This window comes from Nicotiana tomentosiformis, chromosome 11 (assembly GCF_000390325.3).
Source record: "Nicotiana tomentosiformis chromosome 11, ASM39032v3, whole genome shotgun sequence".
NCBI lineage: Eukaryota > Viridiplantae > Streptophyta > Magnoliopsida > Solanales > Solanaceae > Nicotiana > Nicotiana tomentosiformis.
The window spans coordinates 94,159,458-94,179,205 of NC_090822.1; the positions used below are offsets into that span (position 1 = coordinate 94,159,458).

General features: G+C 32.2%; 2 pseudogenes; both read right to left on the minus strand.

The window, feature by feature from the left end:
- Nucleotides 1-3,100: 3,100 nt before the first annotated feature.
- On the minus strand, nucleotides 3,101-4,118 carry LOC104113960 (small ribosomal subunit protein uS15-like; annotated as a pseudogene).
- A 5,914-nt stretch (nucleotides 4,119-10,032) lies between these two features.
- LOC104113958 (probable calcium-binding protein CML13) lies at nucleotides 10,033-11,383 on the minus strand (annotated as a pseudogene).
- Between the last annotated feature and the right edge of the window lie 8,365 nt (nucleotides 11,384-19,748).

Sequence of the window (19,748 nt, forward strand, 5' to 3'; positions counted from 1 at the left end):
CAGCAACGGTAACCAGGAATTACATTTTGCATGATCAGTTGGGCTACTGGAACCACGTAGTAAGTATAGGCTTTCTTGGATAGGAAAAAAGAAATGTAACAACGAAGAGGTTTTAACCCAAGCCCAAATCTAACACATTGGCTAACTGGTTCTAGGATGGAACTCTCAGGTGCATCATAATCAACATAAACCTATTACCAACATGTCAAAAATGTAAATGATTGAAAGGTCTTCATTTGGTGACAGAAACATCAAGACTAACATCTCAGCTCGATCCCTTAAAAGAATCTCTACCAAGTGGGAGAAAACTAAGAGGTACTCCGTATTTTTGGGAAATTGTAAGGCAACTAAGAAAGCAGTGTTTCAGCTTAATTCTTCAAAAAGAAAAACCTTACCAAGTGGAACAAAATATGCATCAAAACTAGCCACTCATTTTAGGGGCCAGTTACACAAACACTCAGAAAGGGAATTCAAAAAGATGGTAAACTTCAAAAAATGTGGAGTGCTATCTTTCTTATCAAACTATGCGCCATAGCTAGCCACTCATAATTTAGGGCCAGTTAAAACACTCAGAAAGGTAATTCAGAAAGATAGCATACTTTAAATAATGTAGAGTATTATCTTCCGTATCAATTCCTTTTCTATCCTTACGATTCACTCAAACAAATCAACCCCTTAGTCAAATCACAAACATAAGCAACAAAGAATCAATGGCACATAACCACAAAAGTTGTGCAGGAAAACTTTTCCAGTCTTCACTATAACCTAAAATAAAAGGATACATATAATAAGGAATACTATTTCTGAAATTACAGACCTCCAGAGGCCACTAGATGAAGTATAAAGTAAAACAGACGCGGTTATTAGTCTAGAAATTTTGCATCCAGAATGTCCATAATGAATTTTTACGCTCATTAATACCCTTTTGGAGTAAGAGGCGAGAGTGGGTCAAAGTTTCCAATTTTACCGTCTTATGGTCATATCACCTAAAAAGTAAAAAGTATATGTAAGCTATATTAGGTCCAGCTAAAACGTGACCAAAACTTCTTTTAACTTCTATTTTTCATGTCACTACTTACACTATATTTCATGCGATATGTGCTAACTCTATTATTTCACACTACCTACGGGTGCGATGATTAAAATACTCGCTTGAGTTTTTTTTTAATTAAAAAAATTGACTAACAAGTTATTTATCTTAAGGAAATAACCCTCTTCTAGAATTAAAGTAAGTATATAAGAGATTACTAATATTTAAGAATAATCTAAAACTAAATTCAAAAAGTTGTTTAAACTTTTGAAAAAAACCCAAAAAACCTTAATTTACAAAAGGTCCCATAATAGGGAGCGACAAAATTAGCCCATAGAAAAATGACCCGCCAACCCGCCCCAGTTTGAATGGGTTATTGACCCGCACATTTATTAACTCAGCTCATTCTGACCCGCCCAATTCAGCACATCTAAAAGTTGGCTGATTTTTAGCCCCCTATGAGTAACCTTGTCAAAATATTTTAAAACTAACTTTTTTTTTTTTGATATGTTATATATAGCCTAAAGAGAAAAAGAGTTATATTTGATAATTAAACAATTTATAAGAAAACAAATGGAGTATATTAATTAAAACTTGGTACGAGTTGGGTTGATTGGGTTATGACCCATTGTTTAACTCATCTTGACTTGGCCTATCTAAGCTCAAATAACTTTTGGATGGGTCTTCGAACTGCCCATTTATCAACGCATTTTGATGCGCTCAAAATCAGCCTAATATGCCCATTTGACACCCCTATCCCACAAGATAAACCAATACCAATCTCCAGTTCCCTCCCGCCACCAACTCTGCCGAACCCTAGCCTCCTCTTCATCTCTCTCTAAGCTTATTTTTATTCAACTTCTCCTAACCCTAATCCAAACTCATATCAAAATCCTAATCCAGCTGCGACTCCTTGTAGGAGAGTCCAAAAAGCTTAATGGCTCCTCGTCTTCTTCGATTCTAGTTTTCCAAGCGACAGTGGAATCAGATTTTGTAGTTGTGAAAAAAAAAGGACTTCAAATCAGAATATCCTTTTGAATTTAAAGGATTTCCAGTTAGTGCAAAGGAACTCTTTAGACTTTTTTTCTACAAAAACTAGTTTTGGTTGAATTTATATTAAAGCCTAGAAATCTTCCATATAATGTTGTTAGTTTGTTCCTCTATTTGCCTTATTGATCCAACGACTTTATTTGTCAGGGATGAACCAAGGCAAAAACTTTATTTACGCCTCACATAATTGACACAAGTTGAGTGAGGCTTTTTTTTGTTTAAAAAATTGGTGGACCTAGAGTTTGTGCACCCAAAAGTGTACAGTTTGGTCTATTAATTTGTGAAACAAAAAGTCTCACACAATTTGTGTCAGTTGTGTGAAACACAAAATAAAGTTTATCCATTTGAGGGAATTATTCATGTTATTTCCCTCGGTAGATCCATCGACCCTCATAATCGATGGATCAATGGCCAATGAATAGAAGGAATTGATCAGCAATGGCGTATATTTGCTTGGGTCAAATGTATTTGTGCTTGGTTTAGATGTGATCAGCAGAGATCCTTATTGAGGAGGGAAAATAGCATTCTCTACTCTTTCGATCCATTTCTTTTGTTACTATGCACTATTTTATCTTTTTTTCCTTGTTTATTTTATTTCATTTATAAAAGTAGACAAATGGGCCCACCATCCATGTGTCAAAAATAGAATGAACCCTATCACACCTTTTGTGGGTTGAGACTCACTCAGAATAAAAAATTTCCTTTTGTGTGATCTAAATATTTCATCATTTTTGTACTATTTTCTTGATGTTGCAGCCGTTCATGTGCTGGTTTGACCACATATGAGGTGAAATATACTGCAAGTGGTAATGCAAAAAAGTAGTGATGTGAAAAAATAGAGTTAAAAGAAAGCTATAGTCAATTCTAGTGGTGTCACCATAGTATAGGAACATTTTTGTTTATAGCACTTTTTAACTTTTTAAGCGATTTGACAATAAGAGATAGAAATTTAAAACTTTGACTAGCTCACTCGTTCTCTCCACAAAAGGGTATAATGGATATAAATAATTATTCTGGATATTTTGGACACAAATTTTTTAGACATATAGCTTTTTCCAAGTAAAATTGTTAAGAGACGGAGAGAGAAAATGACTTACTATTTCCAGACTGGTGGAAGCTTCTTAGCCTTCTTGTAATAGCGAGCCAAACGGTGAATCCTACTCTCCACCAAAATCAAGCGGAACTTCGAATCCTTGTCCTTCCTGTTCCTCTCCAAATGCTTCTTAATGGCTACTGCCTTCTTAATTAGGTGGTATAGATCCTCTGGAATCTCGGGAGCAAGCCCTATCCAATTGCCCAAAATATTTCACATGTTATATCAATCAACTGTAACTTGATTCCAAGCTGGTTAGAGCTGTCAATATGAGCTATTTATATATTTCACTCCATTGGGGCACATTTTGTTCAAATCGAGAAGTAGTAATCGCATATTAGATTTTATGCACACATATACCACTCTATTGGGGCACATTTTGTCCAAATAGATAATTAATTGATATGGTAAACCAGATTTTACCGAAATGTAATTGCAGTTGAATTTCTTGCAGCATTAATAATTTGAAAAGAATATAAATATAAACGGTAATGCCGTGAGCTTTAAGGATACAAAATCTTGCTACCTGTGACACTCTTTGACTTGAGCAATTCCGTGAGAATCACGAAGGATCACACCAATTTGTGAAGGTGTCAATCCTTTTTTTTTTGCAAACTTGCAGATATTTTCCTCAACCTAAAAATTAATGGAAACATAAGCATATATGAATCTTAATATACTTACTTGTTTCTATATTTAAAAAAAAGTAGATAAATTACATCTGGAGCGGAGATCTTAAGCCAACTGGGAGGAGTTCTCTTGTAAGGAAGAGCTGAAGCTGATATACCTTTACTGAAAAAATTAGAGTGATTCTTTAAGTAGAAATATGGAGAAATTGAGGAAGAATGGCAAAAGAAATGAACCCGCGACTGTGCATACGACCCATGGTGAAGATGAGACTGAATTGTAGCTTCAGTTTGAAGGGAGTTAACAAACCCTAGGTTCCACTATAGTTAACTAGGGTTTATGAAAGTAGAGGATATTTTGGGCATATTTCACTCAACTAGTGATCAAAATTAAATAGGATATTAATTGTATCAATTGAACAACAACAACCCAGTATAATCACACTAGTGGAGTCTGGGAAGGCTAGTGTGTACGCAGACCTTACCCCTGCCCTGGGTAGAGAGGTTGTTTCCGATAGACGCTCGGCTCCCTCCCTCCAAGAACTCCCCACCTTGCTCTTGGGGTGACTCGAACTCACAACCTCTTAGTTGGAAGTGGAGGGTGATCACCACTAGAGCAACACACTCTTGTCAAATTGTATCAATTGAAATTGTGATAATTATGACTTACCAGAAAGCAAATATTACAACGAGGGTTAACCAAGTGATCTTAAAAAGCTTTTCAAGTTTTAGGGCAAAATTCACTAGGCTCCTCTTAGAAACGGTTGTAACATGAACATAGTTTGAACCATGTTTAATCCTATAGGGATTGTTAAGTGTCTCACACTGGGAGGCAAGTCAATTCTCTTACAGGTGATATCCTCAATTAAATCGACTAAATGTACACTCTAATTCAATCTCCTTCACTAGTGATCGGTTTGCATTAAAATAGTGGCACCCATAACTATCAAATCCTTGGTTCGCCTCTGGCCATATTGCTTTGGACTTTGACTTGATCTCTTTTGAGTTTTGGTTCGGTTATTCGTCTTTTGGATTTATATAGACAAACCGATCAAATAAAATAATTTAATAATTATGGTGAGCAAAGCATAAAACTTCAATAATATAACTAATATCAACAAAAAGTCGTGTTACCCATTTACAATTGTCTTCGACAAATTTTCATATTCTGGAGTTATGTTTGACTAAGAGCCCGTTTGGACATAGGAAAATTTTTATTTTTTTTCGAAAAATTTTCACTTTTTTCGAAATCAGTGTTTGGCCATAAAATTTTAAATTTTCACTTGAAGATGAATTTTGTAATTTTTCAAAAAATTTAAAAACTCCAAAAAACTATTTTTCAAAATTTTCACTCACAAAACTTCAAAAACAACTCAAAATTATATTCATGTCTAAACACAACTCTAATTTTCAAATAGCATTTTCACTTACAAAAAAAAATTCACTTTTTTTCCAGAATTTTATAATTCTTATATCTAAAAGTAAAATACAAAATTTCTTTGATCGGCCATTTTCTTCTAAGCAAAGCGTAGAAGGTCATATTGAATCATTTCTTTAAAGGTGACACCTCGAAGTTGTCATGTTTACCAAATATTATTCAGAAATCCTAAATGGTAATTCAGTTGAATTTTTAACTTTTGTCTTTTTACAAACTTAAAGATGATTATATAGAGTCATAAAATTTCAGAAACAAAAAGTTCGCCCGCCTGAAAGATTCAGCTCTTAGTACGCAATTCAAAGAATGCTAGCTCCCCCTTGTTTTGATTAAAATCTCCTGAAAAATACTCCAAAAATAAAATATATATAATATTGTATGTGAAATATAATTGACAACATTAATGCATTGATTCTTAAAGCTACGAAAGAATCTTATAGACCAAACGAGATAAGTGACCGTGTTAATGGAAGAATGTTGCCTTGTCAAAGTGGGCTCAATCATGAATCAACCACTTTAGCATTAACTCTATTTGACTTATAATAATATGATTATTTGACTTATAATCTATACTATATTAAAAACACGAAGGCACTTAACGAAATGTCGTTCGTCTTTTTTATCCTTTAAAATATATTTTACATTGGCTAAAATTGTAAAATCAAAAAACTTTCCTAATATTTAGGAGTTGTAAATCAAAGAAATTTTTTCTAATATAATTCATTGTTTAATATCTTCTCCTAATAAGGATACAAAATATTAAAGACATAACAGAATAGAAAAAAGTAGGAGAATTATTTTTGCTGGTTTCGACTTTCGAACAAGGAAATTTCACGATCTTGTGTAATATTTTTGTTCTTTGTCCTTTTTGTTTAATCACAAACACCATTTTTGCCTCTTTATTTTCCTTTTATATGATTTATTTGTTGTTTTTTAAAATTTAAAATCATAAGTATTTTTAGAAGCTTTGTTGTTAAATTCGTTTATTTCTATTTTTAAAATTTACTACAGCATTGTGTTTTAAATAATAATTACTGCTGGAAAAATACAAGTTATTAATTTATGATGAAAAATTAATTACCATAATTTAATTTATAGAAAAACGTAAATTACCTCAATGCACACTCCTGTTAAATAGATGGAAAATGAATTTTATTTTTTTGGTAAAAAAAAAACTAATATTATTACTAAGAAAGTTTATTACCTAATTTAACTTTACAAAACATGAATTAGTTACGAAATTCATCTTGTAGATGATAATTTTTATAATCAGTTACTAATTAGTCATTGAATAGGATTAGTGATGAATTTATCCATCGCTAATTTTTATTCTTTTTGTAGTTGATTTGCCTATGATACATGGTACCTCGACGATCTTTTTGATACGAAATTAATATAAAAGAACAGGATACATAATAGAACATTAAAGTTTCAAAATTATATTTTGAAGGGCTTATATTTTTATAATTTTATACGCGTCGATAGAGGGCACGCCAAAAAAAAATATTTAATCATTTTTGTAATATTTAAAATTTTAAAATAAAAATAAAATATAGCTAAGTAAATTGTTTCTTATTTATATTATACGCAAGATTCCTAACGTATATGATTTTAAAATCACTTAAATTTTAATTTTATAAATTCTTTTCTCATCTGAACACTTTAAAAACAAATTTTTTCTTAGCTAAAATTACAACTTGCTGATTATTATGTGAACAAATATGTAGGATCTTCTAAAATTTAATACTTAAATATTAATTAATATTTCATCATATATAATTTTTTTATTTGAACAAATTGGAAATAAAAGTTTTATTTCACAGAAATATAAATACATTTCAATATTCAAAATTTGAGATGATTTAAAACTAAAAGTTTCAGAAATAATGTTTATTTATATATACTATTATAGAAGTGTAAAACTCCAATAAAAAATATTTAGCATCGATAAAATATGTTTGAAATCAATCCGAGAAAGGACAATGAATGAAAATAAAGAGCATGTCACATTTTAAAACTTTTAAACTCTTTTATTATAAAAGTAGCGTAACTTCATTCTCTACATGATTGAAATTAAATATTATTTTCCTTACTTTCCAGAAAAGTAAAAAACTAATTGATAAATTACATGATTGTAACTAGCATAAAGGTTTTATACTCTGTTTTATATGAATGGAAAGAGTGTGCTCTTAATTCTGTTAAAAAGATCGATTGTCCAAAATTTACAATTAATATTAAAATCTTCATTATTTCCTTATATTCATTACTTGCCTTTTAAAATTAATTATCTTGTTATATAATAACATTATAAATGTAGCATCTATGAAGAGATGTTAGGTGAATACGACAACATAAGATGTTTATATTTGATATAATAAATTAATAATAATTACAAATACTATATAACTAATACAACTAAATTCATCATCTTTGCATGTTTCAAAACATATTGAGTTTAACTATTGTGTCAATGTAAATTAATTTTAATTATTTAAACATATATTGCATTTATTTTAACTGCAATTGCTAATTTTCAACAACTTTTTCTTCTTGTATACGTTTAATGTATACGTGCAACGCACGTACACTAACGCTAGTGATATAGAATAGTAGTAAACTTGAATACACATTAAACAAAGACTACTACACACCATCAAATCTGACAAGTATTAATCAAATTTTGATTCTTCATTTAAAATTGATAGATAAGAAAATTAAACAACTCCTAAACTATGCAGGGTTTAAGAAAAGAATAAACACTAGAAACGCTTCTTCGACTTGCTTTTTCGATCTCTTCACGTAATTCTTTTTTCATATCTTTTTTTCTTGTTAGATTTGTTGTTCATCAAATTCTTCACCCATCAGCATTGAAATTTCTCTTTCTGTTTCCAAATCGAAACTCTCTTTTATGTTTTTTCTTTGGCTTTGTAACTTCAACTTGGCTTTTTTTAACTCTTCACATAATTCCTTACTTAAAATGCATAACCTTAAAAGATTCAAGTAGAAGCCATTTAAAGTTATTGTTCTTCTTTTCTTTTCTTTTTTTTAAAATGTGGTTCCCTTAACGTCCGCATACAACATATTGAATTTCAGATGTATTAAGGAGAACATCACTCTAGCTTCATATAACTAAGCCACATGAGTTGCAGGACAACCATGCAGCTCATAGGATGAATCCTCCTCACACGCTAAAATTTCCCTCTTCACTAATATGTAATACTTCAAAAAAACCAAACAGATGCATACTATCTAAAGTTGTTCTCCTAATGGTCACGCACAAGAAAAGAAGCTGCATATGTATTAAGGAGAACGACATTCTTGCTTCATTTCGCAACATCACATGAGTAGAAGGATAACAATGCAACTCTTAAGATGAAGTTCATCTCTCCATTTTCCAACTTGAGAATCAATCCTATAAGGGGAAAGATGGATATAGGAGAAGGAAAAAAAAAGGGGGGAGGGGGGGTTACGTTATACAACTTTCACCTCATAGTTCAAAAGAAGTTTAGTTCAGGCTCATCTAGTTGTCACACTCTTCTTTCAGGATACAGGTAGTCTCGGAGCTAGTTTGTGTGCTTCTTGACTATTCTACCAAATACATGCACAAGTACGATAACACTTATTTCCTCTATCTTTTTGCTTTCCGTATATGAAAGTGCGGAGTAGGTACCAGCAGTCTTAATTATGCGAATATAACATCGATTCTAATTATCGAAGATATCATTATTATTTTTTGTTATTCTTCAGAAACAATAATGTGAAGCACGCACCTTAACGAGTACATTAGTGTTGAATTTACACCAACTGGTATACATAACCCACGCAAATAACATGAATAAGAAGCTTAAAGAAAATATTGGAACCAAGTATAAAACTTTCAGGGGGGGTTTCATCAAATGCTAAAAGATAGAAGGACTCAATTTTTGCACTGCAATTTTATTCACGGTGAAGTACGAAGATGAGGTTTTCCAAATATCATAAATAACTTGCAGAATTATTCTCTTTTCTTCATTTCTTTTTAAACAATTTAAGTGTATTTTGAATACAAGTCCATTTCGTTTGAGAGGTTTGAATATTCACCAAATCCATAAATAAGGTCACGGTATCAATTTATTTTGAGACTCATTAAAATTTAGTCTAATTTTAAAGAGATCTTAATTAACACACGCAAGAAATCTAAAAGTAAAATACAAAATATCTTTGATCAACCATTTTCTTCTAACCAAAGTGTAGAAGGTCGGTTATATTGAACCATTTCTTTAAAGGTGACACCTCGAAGTTGTCATATTTACCAAATATTATTCAGATGTCCTAAACGGTAATTCAGTTGAATTTTTAACCTTTGTCATTTTACAAACTTAAACATGATTATATAGTCACAAATTTACAGAAACAAAAAGATCACCCGCCTGGACGATTGCTGCTCTTAGTACGCAATTCAAAGAATGTCAGCTCCCCATTGTTTTGATCAAAATCTCCTAAAAAATACTCCAAAATATATATATATATATATATATATATATATATATAGTATTGTATGTGAAATACAATTGACAACAATAATGCATTGGTAAAGCTACGAAAGAATCTTATAGACCAAACCAGATAAGTGATCATGTTAACGGAAGAATGTTGCACTAATCCAACATACGCCTTGTTAAAGTGGCTCAATCATGAATCAACCAATTCAGCATTAGCTCTATTTGACTTATAATAATATGATTATTTGACTTATAATGATATAGAATAGCAGTAAACTTGAATACACATCAAACAAATACTACAACACACCATCAAATCTGACAAGTATTAATCAAATTTGGATTCATCATTTAAAATTGGTAGATAAGAAAATTAAACAACTCCTAAACTATACAGAGTTTAAGAAAAGAATAAACACTAGAAACGCTTCTTCGACTTGGCTTTTTCGATCTCTTTTATGTTTTTTCTTTGGCCTTGTAACTTCAACTTGGCTTTTTTAACTCTTCACACAATTCCTTTTCCCATGTCTGTTTTTTCTTGTTTATTTGTTGTTTATCAAATTCTTCACCCATCGGCAGTGAAATTTCTCTTTCTGTTTCTAGATCCAAAGTCCTTTTTATGTTTTCTCTTTGGCCTTGTAACATCAACTTGGCTTGTTTAATTTCTTCACACAATTCTCTTTTCCATATTTCCTTTTTCTTGAAATTACTCTGCTGGGAGCAAGCCATTGGAGAATGAAAACTTTGAGCAGAGAAAAATATATAGAGAGAGAATGAGAGAACTGAGAAGCAACTTTGGGAAGAGAAAAAAAAATATAGGCAGAGAAAGAGAAATATACTGTATAGAGAATGAGAGAGTAGTAATACTGAGGAGCAACTTTGGGCAAAAATATATATAGACAATGCTTTCCCTGGTTGACATGCTTTCCTATTCCTATCATTATAGGAAAGGAAATTAGTTAAGCAATATTTTTGCACTGCAATATTTTTGAATTTACACAAACTGGTATATATAACCCACGCAAACAACATGAATAACAAGCTTAAAGAAAATATTGGAACAAACTCTGCAAGTATAAAACTTTCAGGGGGGGTTTCATCAAATGCTAAAAGATAGAAGGACTCACATGCAAATATCACTTGGCAACCATCCTAGCAATGAAATCCTCATACCGGATCTTCCCATCTGATCCAACAACAACTTCTCGGATCCACTCATCAAATTCCGCAGGCTCAAGCTTCTCACCAATACTCGTTAAAATATGCTTTAGATCCAAAACGACGACGAAACCAGTGTCGTCTTTATCAAGGACCTTGAACGCGTCGCGCAATTGGCGATCAAATGGCTCCGGTTTGAGGTGTTTTGACATGAGGTCTAAAATCGGTTGAAATCGAACGGCGAGGTGAGTTTTTCCTCGGCGATTATTGATTTGAGTTGAGCTTGGGTCGGGTTACCACCGAGTGATCTCATTAGGATCCCTAGCTCCGATGGAGCAATTTTGCCGTCGCCGTCGGTGTCAAAGAGAGTGAATGCCTCCTTCATGGAGGATATTTGATCGTTGCTCAGATCTTTCACCATTGCTATTTGCCTTCTCTGACTCTCTTTGCTTTTCTCCTATGTATAAAACTTGAGGGGCGTTTCACTTGTTTTTGAAAGCTTATATCCATGTTTCTAGGCTCGGATCTCTATATGCATTGACATTGAGAGTAATAAAATATATACTGTATCTTCTATTATATCAAAACTAGTGTTAACCGTGTACGAATAATTTGACAGAATATTAATTATATAAAATTATAATTTAATATTTTATTATGTTATTTTAATAAATATTAGTTGTTAATTTATTATGTAATTTAATGTACAGAAATATAATAAAATCTATACAAAATCAAAAATACACTATATAGTAATCAAATACTAATTGTTTGTTCCTTTTTTATTCTTTGTTATTATTAAATTTGTAAGTACTTAGTATTATATATTTACTAATATGACTTTTTATTAATTTATCAATTGGCTTAATATTTTGATGTCACTTGGCTTGAGGACAGGCTTTTTCCTCTCCTTTTAATAATATATAGATATATAAATTTGAATGGACAGTTTTTTTTTCGTTTTTTATTATAAAATATTTTATTTTATTATTTTATAGATATTTAAATTTAAAAACAATAACCAATAACTAATTATTAACTAAATAACTAATTATTAACTACTTATGCCATGTGGCTTTTTTCTATGATGCCACTTGGCTTAAGGAAAGGGCTTTTTTCTCTCCTTTTAATAATACAAGTGTTAGAACCCGCGCGATGCGCGGATAATTTAACATAATATTAATTTTATAAAGTTATGATCTAATATATTAAATTATTTTAATAAATATTAGTTATTATTTTATTATTTCATGTAGTGTACAGAGATATTAAAAAATCTATACAAAACAAAAGAATACACATTAAATAGTAATTTAATAAATTATTTGTTCCTTATTATTCTTTATTATTATTAAATTATTAAATTAGCAAGTACTTAGTACTATATATTTACTAATATGACTTTTTATTAACTTGTCAATTATTTTTATATTTTGAAATTAATTCTCTTTTATTATAATATAGATATATATATTTATTACTCTAAAAATATATTTTTTTAAAACTTATGTTATAATGTTCAAAATTATTCAATTGTCTAAATTTATCAATAATTTTATTGAGTGTTATTTATTATTTATTAATTAAGTCTATAAATATCATAAAATTGTCTTCATTCCCATCTTTTCGTACATTCTTTTCTACTGTAATATTTGATTAGTTTTCTTATTTTGGAATTTACTGAAATTTTTTATAATGTAATATTTTTACTAAATTATAATTTTAAATTCATAAAAAGTATAAAGATATAAGGCCTTTTATTATTTTTATAAAACAAACTACCAATATGTATAATTATTTTTAATTCAATTTAAATTTTTAACTAATTTTATATATATATATATATATATATATAGAGAGAGAGAGAGAGAGAGACTACTATATTAGGAAAAAACTACTACCCAATTTGAATTGAATTTTTTTTTTATTTCTTTCTTTTCTTTTTAATTATTTTAAAACTCCAAGTTAAAACTATACCCTAATTTGAATTGGTATTTTTTTTAATAAAGTATTCTATAACTCCAACTTGAAACTACTCCCCAATTTGAATGGGTAGATTTTTTTTGTTTTCCTTATTGTAGCTAATTATAATATTTTTTTAATACAAATAGAGTAACCAATTAATTTAAAATTTAAAAATTCAAAATATTTTTTAGTTAGAAATGTAGTTTATTTTGTCTTAAAACTCCAAACTAAAACTACTTCCCAATTTGAATTGGCAATTTTATTTTATTTTTAATTTCGTTTTTTATTGTAAAATAATTTTGAAATCCCAACTTGAAACTACTCCCTAATTTGAATGGGTATTTGATTTTTATATCTTTATTTTTTTATTATAGCTAATTATAAGATATCTATATTTATATCATTCAAATAGAATAACCAATTAATTCAAAATTTAAAATTCAAAAGGTTATTTTAGTTAGAAAAGAAGTTTATTTTGACTTAAAAATCCAACTTGAAACTAATTCTCAATTTGAATTGGTAATTTTTATTTTTTTATTTAAAAATAATTTTAAAACTCCAACTTTGTTGGAGCTTTCTCCTAAAAATCTACACTTGTCGTCTTATGGTTATACCACTTGGCATCATTTAATTATTTACTTCTTTTTTATATATATAATATAAAATATTTATTTATATAGACTCTTATATTAGGAAGAAACTACTCCACAAATTAAATTGAAAGTTTTTTATTTCTTTATTTTTGTTTTTTTATATTTTAAAATTATTTTATAACTCTAACTTGAAACTACTCCCCAATTTCAATTGAAAGTTTTTATTTTTTATTTTAAAATATTTTTAAAACTCCAACTTGAAACTGCTCCCCAATGTGAATGGGTAGGTTTTTTATTATATATTTTCGTTTTTTATTATAGCTAATTTATTTTTTCTTATTTTTGTTTTTTTAATTTAAAATAATTTTAAAACTTCAACTTGAAACTACTCCCCAATTTGAATGAGAATTTTTTTAATATATATATTTTCATTTTTTTTTATTATAGCTAATTATAAGATATGTATATTTATTAAGTCAAATAGAGTAACCAACCAATTAATTCAAAATTTAAAATTCAAAAGGTTTTTTAGTTAGAAAGGTAGTTTGTTTTGTTCTAATGCCACTTGGCTTTTTGTGGTTATACCATTTGTCTTAATATTATGCTTTTTTCTCTCCTTTTATTATATATATAGAATATAAATATAGATTTTTATTTTCGTTTTTTATTTTAAAATATTTTTAAAACTCCAACTTGAAACTGTTCTCCAATGTGAATGTGTAGGTTTTTTATTATATATTTTCATTTTTTATTATAGCTAATTTTATTTTTTATTTTAAAATAATTTTAAAAGTTCAACTTGAAACTACTCCCCAATTTAAAATGGATTTTTTTTTAATATATATATTTTTTCATTTTTTTTATTATAGATAATTATAATATATGCATATTTATTAATTCAAATAGAGTAACAACCAATTAATTCAAAATTTAAAATTCGAAAGGTTTTTTAGTTAGAAAGGTAGTTTGTTTTGTCCTAATGCCACTTGGCTTTTTGTGGTTATGCCACTTGTCTTAATATTGTACTTTTGCCTCTCCTTTTATTATATTATATATATATATATATGAGAGTAGCAGACAAAAATATTAAATAAAATAATATGCTAATAAAAATTTCTATTAACAATGTGGTAATACTAAACATTGGATAATATAATAAAGAAAAATACATAACAAAAAAGTTATTTCATGACTATATAAGTATTCTTTAATTTAATAGAGATTTTATTATTAGGTATATAGTATTGACAAATAAAATGACAATTGAAATTTATTAAAGCAATACGATCTAATGTTCAAACAAACCCGATCACAATTGAAATAAATTAATATTTTTAAATATTGACCGCGCATCACGCGGTTACGACTACTAGTACTACATAATAGGAACTCCATGCCATCTCCATTTATAAGTAGCTTATTACAAAAATTAGTCAATTCATAATATATTTTTAATATTAGTCAATTAGCTAATTGTTGCCAAAATAAAGGTCAAATTTTTGCTTTCTTTTAAATGTGTGTTATTAGAATATATTGGGTACATCTTAAGGAGATTGAATCTCAACTTTGGAATGATTTGGCGGAGTTTTGAGGTAGTTTGAATTGAAATTTCAAAGTAGAAGATGAAACATGAAAAAATAATTTTTGTATTTGTATCATTTGTGTATAACATATATATCATATTTGTATCAAATGTGTATCACATGTATATCCATATACACATGTGTGTGTGATACATGCGTGGTACATATTTGATACATATGTCGCGAAAGAATTTTTTGAACTCGATTTTAACTACGAATTCTGATACCAAATCAGTCCTAATCACCTCAAATCTCCCTCAAAATTTATATATTGACTCATCTATATGTTTTCAATGAATTCCAACCATACCTATTAAAAAAGTTCCCCTTTTGCTTAAATTTTTGGAATCTTCTATATATATATTTTTGTATTGTATCACCTTGTTTGTTACCTCATCCATGAAATTTTCTTTCAATCTTGCATTTAATGTTGCTGATGGAGATATTTTCGTGTGTTTCTTGGAGAGAAAAAATCTTGTTTATTTGGGTTTTCAATATTTATATGTGTTTGGCTAGTTTTGGCAAGTCTATGATTAATTGCTAGAGGTTGGTAAGTGTAACGACCCGATCGGTCGTTTTGACTATTGCAATCTCGTTCCCCTATTTACTGCTCAAATTGTGAATTACAGTTGTTATTTGGCTTGCCGGGGTAATTGGTTTGGGCGGTGAGGTTTTGAAATGATTTAGAGCGCTTAGATCTAAGGTTTAGAATTTAAGTTGAAAAGGTTGACCGGATGTTAACTTTTGTGTAACGACCCCAGAGAAATTTTGCTAAGGAAATTAAGGTTTGGTGGTGCCGAGGTAGATCAATTAGTACAAGCTCGCCGCGGCTCGAACTTTTTGGGTTTAACAATGCACCGATGTGTAAAGGAAAATTTTATCGGAAAAAGGTCACTTATGCGACCACTATGCGGTCGCAGAATCACTATGCGGACCGCATAATGGTCGCAAAGTGGAGCAGGAGAGGGGCAAGATTTGAGAAAAATCTGCGGTGCACAATGCGACCGCAGACCTATTTTGCAGTGCATTATGTGACCGCAGAACAAGTATGCGGACCGCATAATGCACCGCACACCGGGTCAGTAACGTTCAGCTTTGGAGGCCAAATTATGCCGCCGGTATGCGGACCGCATACCTGTTATGCGACCGCATAACTGCGTCGAAGCTTCCATTCTTTCTAATTTTTGACCCGACCCAACTTCGATTTATAGCCCTTGAAGCTCATTTTTAGCCAAAATCTAATATTTTAGAGAGAGGTGAGAGCATTTTAAAGAGAGAAAGTGAAGACTTAGTCATTTATCCATCAATTCTTGTTCAAGGTTTGAAGATTTCACAAGGATCTTGCTAGGGCTTCAAAGAGGCAAGAATTTCTTTCCTCAATTCTTCAATTTTGGGTTTGGAGTAAAGATGGATGATTAATAGTATGATTCATGGGTATAAGAGTATTATGTATACATACCAATAAGGTTGTGGAAGGATTGTTAAGTTCAAATGGGTAAGGATTGGGTTGAAAATGGTAGAAATCTTCATAGACTTTAATTGAAGATTTGAGGGCCGAGTTGATGTTGGATTTTGGTGAAATTTATATGGTTGGACTCGTGGTAGGATGTGCGTTCATATTCTATAACTTCGGGCGTGCACCGAGGGGATTGTGACTTGGTCCGTCCCGGGAAACTGTAAAGTTGAATAATTTATTGTTAGCTATATGATCTCTATATGTTGAAGAAATTTGACTATAAATCATGTTAGAAATCATGCTTAGGCTATGTTATAGTACTGTTAAGACCCGTAGAGGTCGTGTACTTGTTGAATTATTTGCTAATTATTGTCTTGTACTCAATCATGATTTTTCTTGCGTATTATACCTCAGTCTTTCTGGATATTTGTTGATATACTATATTATCTTTGTTTGGGATGATCGTTGTGATTTCTGAGAGCTCGAGGGACTTGAGAGGTTGAGGACTGAGTAAGGCCGAGGGCCTATCGGTGAGGTAAGGATATTATGGCACGTGAGTTGTCCGTGCAGGATATTATAGCATGTTAGTTGTCCGTGCAACACGTGAGTTGTCCGTGCAACACGTGAGTTGTCCGTGCAGCACGTGAGTTGTCTGTACATCACGTGAGTTGTCCATGCAGATTATGGCGCTTGGGATGTAGGAGCCCCTCCGGAGTCTGTACACCCCCCCCCCAATGAGCGCGTGTACCCATTGAGTATGAGTGCTGAAGGCTGAGAGCCGAGTGGTTGAGTTGTTGCGATAAGTTGAGTGATTGTTACATAAGAGGTTGTACTTGCTTTACATTTATTATTGCACTTGGTTGCTATCTGTCATTGTTGTAAAATCTATGAAAGAATTTATATCCGGATTACTTGAAATTGAACTGTATAAAAATGATTTGACTTAAACTACCGGATTTGTAAGTATGTATATTCTTTGCTAGAACTACTGAAAGTGAACTATGACTGTGTAGCTCGTCATTATCTTCAGTTCCTTAGTTATTATTGTTACTTGCCGAGTTGGTTGTACTCATACTACACCCTGCATTTCGTGTGCAGATCCAGGTGTTCCTGAATATAGCGGGTGTTGATCATTTTGCGCAGTTGATTTTCAGGAGATTTTGAGTTAGCTGTCGTGTTCCGCAGACCTTGTCTCTCCTTCTCTATCTCCTTGTTTACTTTGTTTGGTCTCAGACTATTATAGACCGTATTTTCTAGACTTATACTCATATTAGATGCTCATGTACTCTGTGACACCAGGTTTTGGGAGTGTTGTATCGGAAATTGCTAGATTTTTAGTATTGTATTAAACGTTACATTGTTTTTATTTAAAGGAAATTGTGGGTTATTAATGTTGCCGGCTTGCCTAGTACTGAGATAGGCGCCATCACGACAGGTTAAGATTTTGGGTCGTGACAAGTTGGTAACAGATCCTAGGTTACATAGGTCTCACGAGTCATGAGCGGGTTTAGTAGAGCCTTGCGGATCGGTACGGAGGCGTCTGTACTTATCTTCGAGAGGCTGCAGAAATCGTAGGAAAACTTCACTTTCTTGTATTCCGTCTTATGAAATTGTTGATTCTTGAAACTAAATTTATTTTATTCTATTCTCTCACATATGGTGAGAACATTTACTACCAGATCGGACGGTCAGCCACCAGTTAGGGTCGCGAGAGGCTGGGGCCGTGGTAGAGGCTGGGATCGAGGTAGAGGTCAAGGTATAGCTCGTACCACATTTGGAACAACACTTGTAGTACCACTAGTTGCTCAGGAGCAGATTCCAGATATAGGTGAGCCGACAGGATCAGCTCAGGCACCAGCTGTGCCCATTAAGATTCCAGGCCTTCAGGAGACTTTGGCCCAGATATTGGTAGCTTGCACTGGTCTGGCTCAGGTGGTTTCGGCTCAGGCCACACCTGCCGCTTCTCAGGCCGGGAGAGGTACTCATACCCCCGTTACTCATACTCCAAACCAGGTAGTACAAGGACTTCAGATACCGGGGGCACTACCATCCCAGCCCAGCCGGTTGCAGCTGCTCAGTCCCCGGTAGTTCCTATTATGGAAAATGATGAGCAGAGGAGACTTGAGAGATTTGAGAGGCTTCGACCTCCATCTTATAGCGGTGCTGAGTCAGAGGATGCCCAGGGTTTTCTAGATAAGTGTCAGCGGATGCTTCGAACAACGGGTATTCTGGAGACCAGTGGGGTCTCATTCACTACTTTTCAGTTTTCTAGGGCTGCCTTCAGATGGTGGGAGTCTTATGAGAGGTGTAGGCCGGTCGGTGCAGCACCCCTTACCTGGCAGCAGTTCTACGGTCTATTCCTGGAGAAGTTCATACCTCAGTCTCGCAGAGAGAAGCTGCGCAAGCAGTTTGAGCAGCTTCGTCAGGGTGATATGTCCGTGACGCAATATGAGATGAGATTTTCATAATTGGCCCGTCATGCTATCTAGTTAATTCCTACAAACAAGGAAAAGATCAGGAGGTTCATAGATGGCCTCACTTTTCAGCTGCGATTACTCATGACTAGAGAGAAAGTGTCTGGTGCTACTTTCAACGAGGTTGTTGACATTGCTCGTCAGATTGAGATGGTTCGCAGCCAGGAGCGGGATGAAAGGGAGTCTAAAAGGCCTCGTGGTTCCGATGATTTTAGCAGTGTTCCTTCAATGGGTCAATTTTACCGTGGTAGGGGTTGTTCTTACAGACACGCTCAAGCTGGTCGTCCAGTTCATCGTGGTGTATCAGCTAGCCACGATTTTTACAATGCTTACTCAGGCCAGTCTTCATTCAGTGCACTACCAACGCAGAGTTCTCATCAGGCCTCGTCTGCTCAGGCTTCTACAGGTAATTCTTCAGGTTATTAGGAGCAACAGTTCCGTTAGAGGAGGGGTTGTTTCGAGTGCGAAGAATTGGGTCATTTCAAGAGAGATTGTCCTAAGAATTTGAGTGGGGCTCCAAAGTAGAGTTATCGACCAACAGCACTAGCACCAGCAGTTACATCACCCGCCCAACCAGCTCTGTCACGACCCAATTTCGCCTATAGGTCGTGATGGCGCCCAACACTACAGCTAAGCAAGCCAACTAATAAGTCAAACATACATTGGTTAAAATTTTATTCCAAGAAGATAATAAAATACCAATTTATACTAATGTGTGTGCCAAGACCAGGTGTCACAAGTGCATGAGCATCTAGTAGATTACACAAAACTCCAAATATTGTCTGAAATGAAATAGACAGAATA